This window comes from Diadema setosum, chromosome 17 (genome assembly GCF_964275005.1).
Source record: "Diadema setosum chromosome 17, eeDiaSeto1, whole genome shotgun sequence".
In the NCBI taxonomy this organism is placed as follows: Eukaryota; Metazoa; Echinodermata; class Echinoidea; order Diadematoida; family Diadematidae; genus Diadema; species Diadema setosum.
Genome location: NC_092701.1, coordinates 20,477,537 through 20,490,886, shown reverse-complemented (window position 1 = coordinate 20,490,886; position 13,350 = coordinate 20,477,537). Strand labels below are relative to the sequence as shown.

At 38.4% G+C, this 13,350-nt stretch overlaps 1 long non-coding RNA gene across 1 annotated transcript; it reads right to left on the bottom strand.

Annotated features, from left to right (window-relative positions):
• Positions 1-6,770: 6,770 nt before the first annotated feature.
• On the bottom strand, positions 6,771-13,072 carry LOC140240921 (uncharacterized). Its single transcript, XR_011902046.1, has 3 exons — positions 13,029-13,072; positions 11,776-11,826; positions 6,771-6,888 (listed from the first exon to the last, which is right to left on the bottom strand). It is a non-coding gene; the product is annotated as an uncharacterized lncRNA (long non-coding RNA).
• Positions 13,073-13,350: the final 278 nt, after the last annotated feature.

Sequence of the window (13,350 nt, the reverse complement as noted above, 5' to 3'; positions counted from 1 at the left end):
CATTCATGGAGTATACCATAATTATATCCCCCTCAAAAATTACAATCAGAATTTCTGCAGCAATAACCTCAGTCCGTTGAGGACGGACTGATTTTGCTATCACACACATTTCCCATAGACACCTGCCTGAGTTTATTCGGGACTCACTTCCAAGGTATGAAACTATACAGGTGCTCATAAAACAAAAGATTTGTTTTGCTTCATGTTGACTCTGTAGTAAAAGTCAAATTTTTCCTTAAGTCAATGCTTTTTCTTTTGCCACAATTGTGTAGACTTCTGCAGGTCTTTACAAATGTATGAATGCATATTATACATTATGTTTGTGTATATTTTATGTGTATACAGTTAAACTCGCCTAAGTCGACATCGCATATGTCGAATAATCGCGCAAGTCGATGATTTTAAAAAGTCCCGATTTTTCCCCATTGACTTACGTGTAATAATTCACTCACAAGTCGAATTTTGTAAGTCGAATACTCGCCTAAGTCGATGAAATTCCAAGAACACTTTCACGGAAAAACCATTAAATTCACTATGCCTAAGTCGAATAAGATTTTATTGTGCAATAAATCACTGTCAAAATCACGAGACGCCAGTTTTTGTTTACATAAGAACTAGCCCGACCAGACAGGTGACAAAAAAAAATGATCTAAAGTATCAAAATTCAAAGCGATCGCATGCGATTGTTGAACTCTCTTCGTGTTTGGAGGTCCGCTGGTACAGCCCTGTCGCGCTAGCGCTACGTACGTACGTACAGCGCGACTGGGCTGTGTATAGTCTGTGTATGTTTGCAGTCTGCGCTGTGCAGTGGATGGATGAAGCTGCTGAGTTTTCAAAGCGGAAAGTAGGGGGAAAGTTACGGGCACAGGTAAATCAGAAGTACACCTCTACATGCATTTCAAGCCACGGTATGGTAAACTGGAATCAATCACTGCTCAAATATCGTTCATATTCACTTCCCCAAGGTTTAACGAGAGTGTAAAGTAATCCGACCTGTGCCAATGCTAATGCACTGTCCATGCAAAGTTAGCCGCGGCCCTGCCGGGCGACCCGTGCTGCGGCACACTAGTACCTCTCCAGCTCTCGGCTCCAGAGTAGACAGCATACATGTACATTATACATAATGTACGTGTAGTGTGACTGTTGTTAAGTCGATTTTTTTCCGACTTACGCACAAGTCGAAACTCGCCTAAGTCGATGTGTTTTGCTTAGTCCCGAGAAGATCGACTTATGCGAGTTTAACTGTATATATATATATATATATATATATATATATACTGTATATATATATATATATATATATATATATATAGTATACATTCATGTACATTTGTATATGCACTGTACATCAATGCATACAAACATTCGTGCACACATGCATATCTACGCACAAGGTACATTTGTAACACTGGTCTTGAAAGTGATTTCAGAGACTGCAGGCTTTTAATTTTATCAGCAATAGGTCTACTACAGCAAATTCATGAAAAGGATAGATATTTTATCTACACAATGTATAAACACATATGCATACACACATTTTTTTTTGTGTGTGTGAGATAATCTAAATAGTCCCCATGAATTATGCACATCTTTCAAAGATTCATCTGGCAAGTAAAATTAGCTTTCCCCCTTCAGCTCAAACTGTGAACCATCATGCCGAGTTCAATACTTGATTATTTGATTGTTTTAATTTGTTCTTTGTTTTCAATAGAAAAAAAAATCGCACATTCACAATCCTTCAAAATGAACTGGCAGTACAATTCATTTTGATTGGCAACTGATGAATGCTGAAGGTAGGGCGACAAAGAGAAGCTCAGCTTAGAAATAGGTTTGATACGCTTGCTGCTCAAGTTCCTAGGAAAAAGAAATAATTAAACCCAGACGTTCAAATTTTCGGTTGAAGATCTCTTGCTTTCAAATATTCTACCGAATGTAAGTGATATCATTATTATTATCGGTATTCTGTGAAGCTGTCTGAAACCTTAGGGTACACTTTGATGAATCTATGACCGTGAATCCACACATCTGATCATATGGTAAGATATCAAAACAGTTTGGGCATTGTGAATGATTATAATGATACACTTTACCTCTTATTTTGCTGTCCATGATACACAATGCATTCATTTTGCCCTAGAGTAATAATCTAATACAAAATGTAGATGCCATGTTGGCTTCACTACATTTCAAACTTGAGGCTAACGAGAATCCATTGTATGAGTAACAAACACCAAAATAAAAGAAAAACAAAGGTTTTCCAGACATGATTACTCTGCATGCTACCCTTTCCCTTATCCTTTCCTCTTTTTTTTTTTTACCTCTGACTGATAGAATAATAATGTTCTTAATGTAATGTATCTTCATGCTAAATTTTCTCTCAATGTCACCAAGAAATATTGCTGAACAGTTTATCACTTTCAACTACAAACTACTAGACTATCTGCTCTATCAGTGGAAGATTAATATCAGATTCAAGTAAAATACAGCCAATGGAGTAGCTTAAGGTATCATCTCCCAAACGAGGGTGGAGTTGAGGGAGGATATTCGAGAAGAATTGGCAGCCATGAAAAGGAAAATATTTCTTCACGGCGATGGGCCTTCTTCAGTAGGAACCTCTGTCGTGCCATCATCTACAGATAAAACACCAAAAATATGCACAAATAAATCACACACACTCTTTGTGACCCTTGTAACACAAAACAAGAAAAGCAACAACCAAAAAAACATGTTAGCAATCACATACCTAGTGTATGTAAGATTATAAATGGGGGGGGGGAGGGGGTGAAATACAGTTAAACTCGCCTAAGTCGACATCGCATATGTCGAATAATCGCGCAAGTCGATAATTTTAAAAAGTCCCGATTTTTCCCCATTGACTTACGTGTATTAATTCACTCATAAGTCGAATTTTTTAAGTCGAATACTCGCTTAAGTCGATGAAATTCCAAGAACACTTTCACGGAAAAACCATTGAATTCACTGTGCCTAAGTCGAATAAGATTTTATTGTGTAATCACTGTCAAAATCACGAGACGCCAGTTTTTGTTTACATACAGTATATACCAAAAGAAACTGCGTAAATACACATTAACGTTTCATTAACGCAAGCGGTTTCACCTGAATCGTTAGTAACGCAAACTATCGATCGGGAAAATTAACGTTTGTAGCAACGATGAGTAACGATCCCTAGCGCAAATTCACGATGTTTCGTTAACATTAACGATAGGTAACGCAAGAACTCACGCGTGATTTTGGTTTTGTAACGAGACCTGGTGAAAGGACGACGTAGCCCCTGCCGAGTGTAGCGATCTATGCCTTATATTTAGCGGAGTCTTTTCGCGAATCGAATCACGATTTCGCGAATGGTTAATTTGCGACCGGGGTCACCAAAAACGCACGCCAGGCCACCAAAAAAAGCCGAATGTTTGCCTTCAGTTTTGGAAATGAAGCGGTAACAATCGGTTCCATAAGATGCTGAATAAATGTCAGATGTTTGCTCTTTTAATTTTGGAAATGAATAACGGTAATATTCGATTCCGTATAATACTAAAATAAATGTCGGATGTTTGCTTATACTTTTGGAATGTCAGAGATTTGATTTTGCGTTCGGAAATGAAAAAGGACAAAAAAAAAGTATCCGGAAGATGCTGAAATAAATGTCGAATGTTTGCTTTGACGTTCGGATATGAAAAATAATGATATTCAACTCCATACGATGATAAAATAAATGCCGGATGTTTACTTTTACGTTCGAAAGTAAATAACAATTACATTCAGCTCCGGAAGATGCTAAAGTAAATGTCGAATTATCCCTTTGACGTTCGGAAATGAATAACAATAATAATCAACTTCGTACGATGATGAAATAAATGTCGGATGTTTACTTTGACGTTCGAAAGTAAATAACATTAACATTCAGCTCCGGAAGATGCTAAAGTAAATGTCGAATTATCCCTTTGACGTTCGGAAATGAAGGACAATAATAATCAACTTCGTACGACGATGAGATAAATGTCGGGTGTTTGCTTTTACTTTCGAAAGTAAATAGCAATAACATTCGGCTCCAGAAGATGCTAAAATAAATGTCAGATGATTGTTTTTACGTTCGGAAGTGAATAGCAGTAATATTCTTCTCCATACGATGCTAAATAACTGTCAGATGTTTGCTTTTAAATTTCGAAATGAATAACAGTAACATTTAGCTGCGTTTGATGGTAAAGTTAATGTTTGATATTTGCTTTAACGTTCGGAAATGAATAACAATAGTATTCAACTCCGTCCGATGATAAAATGAATGTCTCATGTTTGATTTTATGTTCGAAAGTAAATAGCAATAACATTCAGCTCCGGAAGATGCTAAAATAAATGTTGAATGTTTGCTTTGGCGTTCGGAAATGAATAACTATCGTATTCAACTCAGTACGATGATGAAATAATTGCCGAAAGCTCGCTTTTACGTTCGAAAGTAAATAGCATGTAACATTCGACTCCTGAAGATGCCAAAATAAATGTCAGATGATTCATTACACTTTCGGAAGTGGACAGCAGTAACATTTGGCTCCTTACGATCATAAAATAAATGTCGGGTGTTTGCTTTTCAATTTGGAGATCGAATAACGGTAATATTCTGCTCCGTACGATGCTAAATAAGTAACAGATTGTTTCTTTTACATTTGGAAATGATTAACGGTATCAATCGGCTCATTTAGATGATGAAATAAAAAGCGGATGTTTGCTTTCACGTTCGGAAATGAATAAGGATGATATTCAGCTCCGTAAGATCCTAGAATGAATGTCGGTTGCTTGTTTTTACATTTGAAAATGATTAACGGCAACATTCGGCTCCGGAAGGTGTTAAAATACTTGTAAATGGTGGATGATTGCTTTTACAATCAGAAATAACGCTAACTTTCGGACCGAACGTAGGACCGATTTAGTTTTGCTTGTTTGTTGGTTTTTTTTTTTATTTTTTTTTGTTCGGGCCACCGAAAAATAAAAATCAATCATTTTGGGGCCACCAAAATAAAAGTTAGTGTGGAGCCCTGGCCTGCATCAATGTGGATAAAGTGTCTTGCTGAAGGGCAAATATCGGGCACACCGCTCCAGCTCTCGGCTCCAGAGTAGACAACATACATGTATATAATTACGTGTGGTGTAACTTTAAGTCGATTTTTTTTCGACTTACGTACAAGTCGAAACTCGCCTAAGTCGATGTGTTTTGCTCAGTCCCGAGAAGATCGACTTATGCGAGTTTAACTGTAGATATAATTTATGTAAAGCTCTACAAATTGTATTGTAGGAAAATAGTGGGTCACAACTTCAGTCTCAGAAAAGGATGTGGTGAGCATATAATGTCCCTTATTTTAAAGTTGATAATTTATATAAGGCGGAATATGATAATTTAATGCGGTTAGTATAGACTCTCAAAGCGTAATCATCATCAAATGCATTTTGTATCATTTAGTTCTAATCTTTAATTCTAATCTTTTGTCAGGGCCCACATATCCTGTCGATATTCCCGTGTACTTTGCAATAGCTGCCTGAACAATTATGTGACACCTTTTCATCATTTCCTTTCTCTCTTCCTCCAATCATCATGCGAGAAATGAAAAAAGGGAGAAAGCTGTAAAAAAGGCAAGTGCCATAATGTGTCTCGCCCATTTGCGTACAAGAAATTGTACGCGAATGGGATATAACAAGTTTCAAGTTTAGTTTCAATTTTATTCAAAGTTTCCACAATACAAAAATTACATGAGAACAATAATAAGTAACAAGGAATACATTGTTGAATATATGCGATTAAAACAATTTGCAGAATATTTGAATATAAATTGACAATGCATGTAGATGCATTATAGATGTAAAGTGGAGGGGTCTTAGAAAAGCAAGCTTGTATAATAAGACCCAGATAACAGATTAAAAAAAAGGAGAAATAACAGATAAAAAGATATAAAAGGGTACAAATTTATGACAAAAAGGAAACGTGCCATAAAAATTCAACATTGGGTCCTTAAAGTTCGTTGACCCCTGCCTTTGACTTTTGACCTTGTGACCATCCACTCACCAAGGGACATCTACCATCCAAGTTTGGTCACAAACGGACCTATAGATCAAAAGTTATGACCCATAATAGAAATGCGCCATAAAAACTTAAAATTGGGTTCTAAAAGTTCGTCGACACTTGCTTGTGACCTTTGACCTTGTGGTGATCATCCACTCCCCAAGGGACATCTACCATCCAAGTTTGGTCACAAACGGACCTACAGTATGTGTAGGACCCTATAGTTTAAATGACCCATAATAGAAACGTGCCATAAAAACTTGACATTGGGCTCTAAAATTTCGTTGACCCATGCTTGTGACCAATGACCTAGTGGTGACCATCCATTCCCCAAGGGACATCTACCATCCAACTGTGGTCACAAACGGACCTGTGGATCAAAAGTTATGACCCATAATTGAAATGCGCCACAAAGACTAACATTGGGCTCTAAAAGATCATTGACCCCTGCCTGTGAGCTTTGACCTTGAGGTGACCGCATATATGGTAAAATGTGAAACTTTGTATGACCCCTCTTCCATCAAAGTTTGATTGCAATTGAAGCCCAGTGTAAAGAGTTATTCAAGTTTTTGTAGCGTTACGGACAGACGACGGACGGACGGATGGACGACGGACGGACGGCGGACGGACAGACGCCGCAGATGATCCCTTAGTCTCCCCTCACTTCCGGTGGGCTCGACAAAAAACCGCATGAATACGGAAAATTGACTCACCGTCTAAACAGACCTTACAGCTGAGATGGCAGTTTGCCAACATCCAGCGAGGAAGCCGATCACACTCTCCGATCGATGCCCAGTACGGACACCTCTCGTGATTGTCCTGGCAAACTATCGCAAGAAATGAACGAGTGGTATCAAGACATGCAATACCACGTCTTAAGGCTACTTCATTTGCTATAATCTTTCATACATTTCATGTCTTTCATATCTTCCTTACCCAAGAAGAATTGTGGTAATTGTGATTTTCTTTATCTGTACAAAATATAAACAACACAATAACTTTGAAGTTATTAATTTCAATGGAATACAATTTATATTTTAGTGATCGTGAATTCTGTAATCTCATTGGTCAATCAACCACTGAATATTTCCTGTATTCCGTGAAAAGGTCATATTATGCGCATGCGCTATACCCGCCACTGAATATTTTCCGTATTCCGTGATGTGATAACCATATTATCATTTATGTTTTGGATCAAAAATTTGTCTTCCATTGATTGGTTAAAAGAGCTTCACGTGATTATAGGTATTTTGAACTATTTTAGAGTGTTGGTGTGTTTGACACTCCATGAAGTACTATTTGCAAAATGACGTCACTTTTATGACGACATTTTGCAAATAGTATACTATTTGCAAAATGATGTCACAATCACCCTTCTTTACAATCAAGTGTACGTGGTCCGTCCACGTCCGGTCCCGAATTCTAGTGTTCAGGTTTGCAGCGGCCATACGAGCGCTTGGATACATGCGACGGGCAACTCTGGCGGTGCCACGGCTGCTACGTTTTTCAATTCCCGGTGTCTCGCACTGTCGCGTATTGCAGGCGCTGCGCTGCGGCCGCAGTGCGGCTAAGCCTAACTGCGACCAGCCCCAACACGCAGTGTTGCAGTGTAACTGTGTACACGGAGCGTCCCGGGGTTAGGCTAAGCCTATAATGATTTTCACTTTTTATTCAAATTTTTGATCCAAAATATAAAACAAGTATACTTTGCCTAGTTTCGAGTTTCTTGTTAAAACTATGGGCCTCGGTGACTCCAAACTAGTACTATTCACTTCGGGGCTGCGCCCCTCCTTGGATGCAATAATATGCCAATTTATGCAAATTATGCACAAAGGCAGTTGCTACTGATGTGATGATTGTGTCCCTTGACCTAAAACACATAGGTTTAGACACAAGAAGTAACGTTCTATGGGTTTACGTCCCAAGATATAGGCCTAAATAGGTTACATGGCGGCCATTTTGAATTTATGCAAATTAGGCCTTGATTCACCACCCGAATTTTAGGGAACTTTTAATATGTTATTTTCATAGCTCTTCGTTTGTTAGCTCTTTGTTTTGGGTCATTCCATATTTTGACTCGACTAATAGGTCTAATATTCAACATCAAAATCAATAAACGATTTAAAGATTATCTTTGAAAAAACACTGAAATTATCTTTTTACTATCAAAATAATAAAGGCATATGAATGTAATCCTTGATAGAAAAAAAAAACCACATCTTTAAGAAAAAAAAGTAACGTTCTCTCCCATTCAGCGGCATAAGGAAATAATTAAATTGTGTATACTTATCTCTCATAAATTAGCCCAAGAAAATGAAATTTAGTTAATAACTGTTGCTTAGTCATTATTTCCCCAGGGCAATTATGATTGCATGTATAACATACAATCTATGTGACTGTACATCACAAAACCAACAAAAAGTCGCACCCCGTGATTTCACGTGAGGACTCAAAAAGCCGAAACGGGTCAACCAAATTAATCTTGAGTTTTTTTTTTTTTTTTCATATTTTCTGAAAAAGTTATTCTCCATCTTTATTATTCCGAAGTTTGGGATCATAACATGAATGGGAAATTGTGTTTTGAGCAGTTTTTCTACAACCCTTTCGTGGGGACAGTTGAATGAGCAAGTATGTCTCAGAGGCCCCTTTTCATTTCTTGAACATCCCTTACACACTATCACTGACTATTCACTTTCAACTTTTGTAACTTTTGAAAGGAAATGCTACTGCTTTGAAAGCCGGCATCAATCACGTTCATAATATGTGTATAGAGCATGCTTACTTTCAGCTTAATCTGATAATCCCTTCATCGTTGATGCTCCGGTGGTTTATACATTTGTATCTTCTTTTTGTCCCTTTCAGTGCACAGATTTAAGCGTTTGAATAGACTCTGTACTTCAAAACCTCTTTTCTCAGTGCACACTTTTCAAGAGTGTGTGCTTTCTATCCAATAATTAGATAGGTTAGAGTTAGGCCTAACTAAAAATCCATGTTTGGTGATTTCTTGTTAGTTTTGTGATGCAGGGTCACATATATTTATACCCCCGCCAAACGAAGTTTGAAGGGGGTATTGACCGATTCGGGTTCGTTGAGGGCAGCAGACATTTTATGGCACTGGGCGCAGCCATGAGCTCAAATTGCGGTGTCTCAGCCGACCCCCCCCCCCCCCCTGCTCTCCCTTACCCCACGGGCAACATGTTATCGCGCACTTGTAACAAAGGTTCGCGCACTAAAGCAAGCATTCGCGCACTCAATACGAGACGCCCATTGGCTAAAGCAACCATGCATAAGTTTTTCATTCTGCGCGCGTGCTAATGTAGGGAGAGGGGTGGGGAGTGGGAAGGGGGGGGGGGGGGTCGGCTGAGACACCGCGTAATGGCGCTGCCCATGCCAAAAACACACATAGCGCGTCACAGAATCGGTCAATAGGGAGCTTTAGATTTTGACGCGCGGACGTTTGAGCCGACGCTTGCGCTGGACGTTCTCCTCTCCCCGCGTCGTGTGGAAAAGTAGCTTTAGATTACGCTGGGACGCAACGTATAAAAAATAAACTCGCGCCCCCATATGATCAGTGCATGAAGAAGCTCTCTACGTCGCAAACTGTGCGGACGTGAAAATAGCCCAGTACGCGTAGTAAACAACTCAGGCGACGCAAGCTAAAAATAGATTGACTTAACGCGTGCAGCTACTGCGCACGCTCAGAACATGTTTTTTTTTCCTTTGAACGTCCGCGCGTCGAAAATCTAAAGCTCCCTAATAGGAATCAGCGGACGGTCAGTCGGGCGGTCGGTCGGTCGGGCGGTCGGTCGGGCGGTCGGTCCGTTGCAAATCTTGCGTCGCGAACTACTTCCTCAGTTTTCAACCGATTCCCATAAAACTTGGCACAGATGTGTGCCTTGGGTTGTAGATGTGCAAGACGTATTTTTTGACAGTACCCAAAAGTACGTTGCCATGGTAACGGCATATCATGGGCAAAAATGGGTACAAATCTTGCGTCGCGAACTACTTCCTCAGTTTTCAACCGATTCCCATAAAACTTGGCACAGATGTGTGCCTTGGGTTGTAGATGTGCAAGACGTATTTTTTGACAGTACCCAAAAGTACGTTGCCATGGTAACGGCATATTATGGGCAAAAATGGGTACAAATCTTGCGTCGCGAACTACTTCCTCAGTTTTCAACCGATTCCCATAAAACTTGGCACAGATGTGTGCCTTGGGTTGTAGATGTGCAAGACGTATTTTTTGACAGTACCCAAAAGTACGTTGCCATGGTAACGGCATATTATGGGCAAAAATGGGTACAAATCTTGCGTCGCGAACTACTTCCTCAGTTTTCAACCGATTCCCATAAAACTTGGCACAGATGTGTGCCTTGGGTTGTAGATGTGCAAGACGTATTTTTTGACAGTACCCAAAAGTACGTTGCCATGGTAACGGCATATTATGGGCAAAAATGGGTACAAATCTTGCGTCGCGAACTCCTCCCACAGTTTTTGATCAATTTTTATGAAATTAGGTACAAATGTTCATCTGAATATGTTAATGTGCAAGACACATATTTCCGCAGTGGCAAAAAGTGCGTTGCCATGGTAACGGCATGTTATTGGTAAAATATAGGGCAAAATGCTTCATGGCAAAACTGCTTCATCAGTGTTCTTCCAATTCTCATGGAATTCATATTGAATGTTTGTCTTAGGATATAGGTCAGCATGACACATTTCTTGACAGTGACAAAAAGTATGTTGCCATGGTAACAGCTCACATATTATGAGCCAAAATGATGGAAAATTTTGTGTTGCAAACTACTTTCTCAGTTTTTGCCCAATTTCCATGAAACTTGGTACAGATGTGTGCCTTTGGTTGTAGATGTGCAAGACGCATTTTTCGACAGTACCCGAAAGTACGTTGCCATGGTAACGGCATATTAATGGCAGAAGATCAAGGAAAGACCTTGCGGATTTAACTACTTCCTCAGTTTTTTGACCAAAGCTTATCAAATGTTGTTTTGACCAAAGCTTATGAAATGTTGTTTGGCGGGGGTATAACCAGTCGCTGTAGCGACATTTCTAGTTACAAAATGAAATTCAGAAAAAAAGTTCGTATGCATCCTCGCAGGTCATAATAAAAAGCCCTGTACCATAACTCTGTAGGAATAGTACAAAATTTCACGGGCTCTCTGTCTATTCTGTCATGCCATTACGACAGATTACATTATATAAGATTTGGGTCGTTTTGCAAACCAACACACATGCCACTAGCACACACACACACAAATGCCATTAGAACAAAACAAAATGATGCAAAATGCTAAGTTGCATTGTTGTGATATAGACTTGCATAACCTGGCATTCATTATTTCCCATCTTCAGTCACCCATATTTGTATTCAATTATACTGTGCTTTTCTTGTGATGTTACTGTGTCAACTATCTACAACAGAAGAATTTTGTGCAGTCAAACAATTTGAAGAGAACCTAGTAGATTCTCTATAGGCATAGTCCTTTATTGCAGAAACCTTTCTGATAACTTGCTAATTATCTATTCAAATATTGATTGTAATGTGCTAGATTGAATAAATGATGAATTGAGCTTTCATCACTTTAATATCAAGTAGTCCTTTCTACTAAAGTAGTCCCTACTTGAAGCAGTTTGGTCTTGTCCTTTTTTTAATCTCTTTTTTCTTGTCTGTCATGAAATCATAAATTTTAGCTTACCCTGACTGTGCGAGATTTGAGTTGTTTGAACCACTGGACCAATAGTTGAACCTAAAATAATACAAATGGTTGTTATTGATGAAAGTACCGTATGCAAAACAGATAAAAAGAAAAGAACGCAAGCCCGTCCAAGCTTGAAAGACTTGGTCACTCTCAAAAGCAAAAAGATGTGATGAAATATAGCGTAATAAAATCACAATTCATAACTTCAATCATTACCAAATTTTGACATCAAAAATTTTCTGGTTTCTGTCCTCAAAATACTTGTGCATTGTTATTTTTTATTTTTTGTATTTTTGGACTGGTTAAGCTGCATTTTTGAGGGGGATGCTCATATGAAGTTTCTTCTAAAGGTCTTTTTTTTTTCATTACAGGGAATTTATGGCGGCCATTCGACAGAAAGAAAAGAACAATGGAACTTGTCAAAATGGTATAACATAAGAATGATTCCAGACTAGACAGTCTACACTGATATCTGATATACACTGATAATACTGATATCTCTTTATAGTTTAGGCTTTATTGCATTTTTTTAATGGTAGGATGTTTTATGATACAACAGACCTACACATATGCATCAAAAGTGATATCTTGAACATTTTTAAACTCACTGCTCCCAAAGGTAAACTGGACCTTTGAAGTTCTGGAGTACGGGAGGGCGGGGAGAAGTGGGACATTATTTCAAGTTCGCCGATTTTCTTCTTAATTATCTTTTTATAGAAGCGATAATTACATTTCCTTTCGGGCTTGAAGGTTCATATGGTAGGTTACATAAAGAGCTGTAAGCTGGGGGTGGCACTGTTCTCAATTTTCTGCAGTTAATGAAAAGAAAAAAAAAACCTTATTTTTGGGGAGAAGTTGACCCACCCGTGGGTAAAGTGCGACGCAAGGGAGAAATGGGACTGTAGGGGTAAAGTGTGACATCGTAGTTGGTCTATAGAAATGTCAAAGTTGGAAGGCGTATTGAAACATTGGTAATGAAAACAGTCCAACATGCTTTAAAAATATTTCAACAAAACAATTTGAATAACACTTAAAGTAAATTCTTTGTGGTAAATACAATACTTTATAAAATTACCTTTATGACAACTTACTGATTATTAAAATGTCACGTGGAATGTTATGTGCCAGAATGAGTAGATAATAATGGCTTGATATATTACGTATATATATATAGTCGTGTGCAGGACTTGAACAAGAAAACTTTTGGATATCCAATGCTTGTCAGTCATGAAATCTTGAATATTACTTACCCTGACTGTGCGAGCTTTGGGTAGTTGGGACCATAGTTGAACCTAAACAAGAATCATATAACAATATAAATGTTTGCTATTGGTGCAGAATGCCAACCGATTTAGAACTCAAACGTGATCAAGCTTTCAAGACTTTGTCACTCTCAAAACACGCCGCTGTGTTCAAATAGTGTCAAAACTTAACTTAAACCTATTACAAAATTCAGATAGCGACAATTCTTTTTATCTTCTTTGTATTTGTTCCCTGGGACGGATATTCTTATGCCTTTTTTATATATAGGCCCCTACTAGTTTTTTTTTTTCTTCAAGAAATGTTATTTAT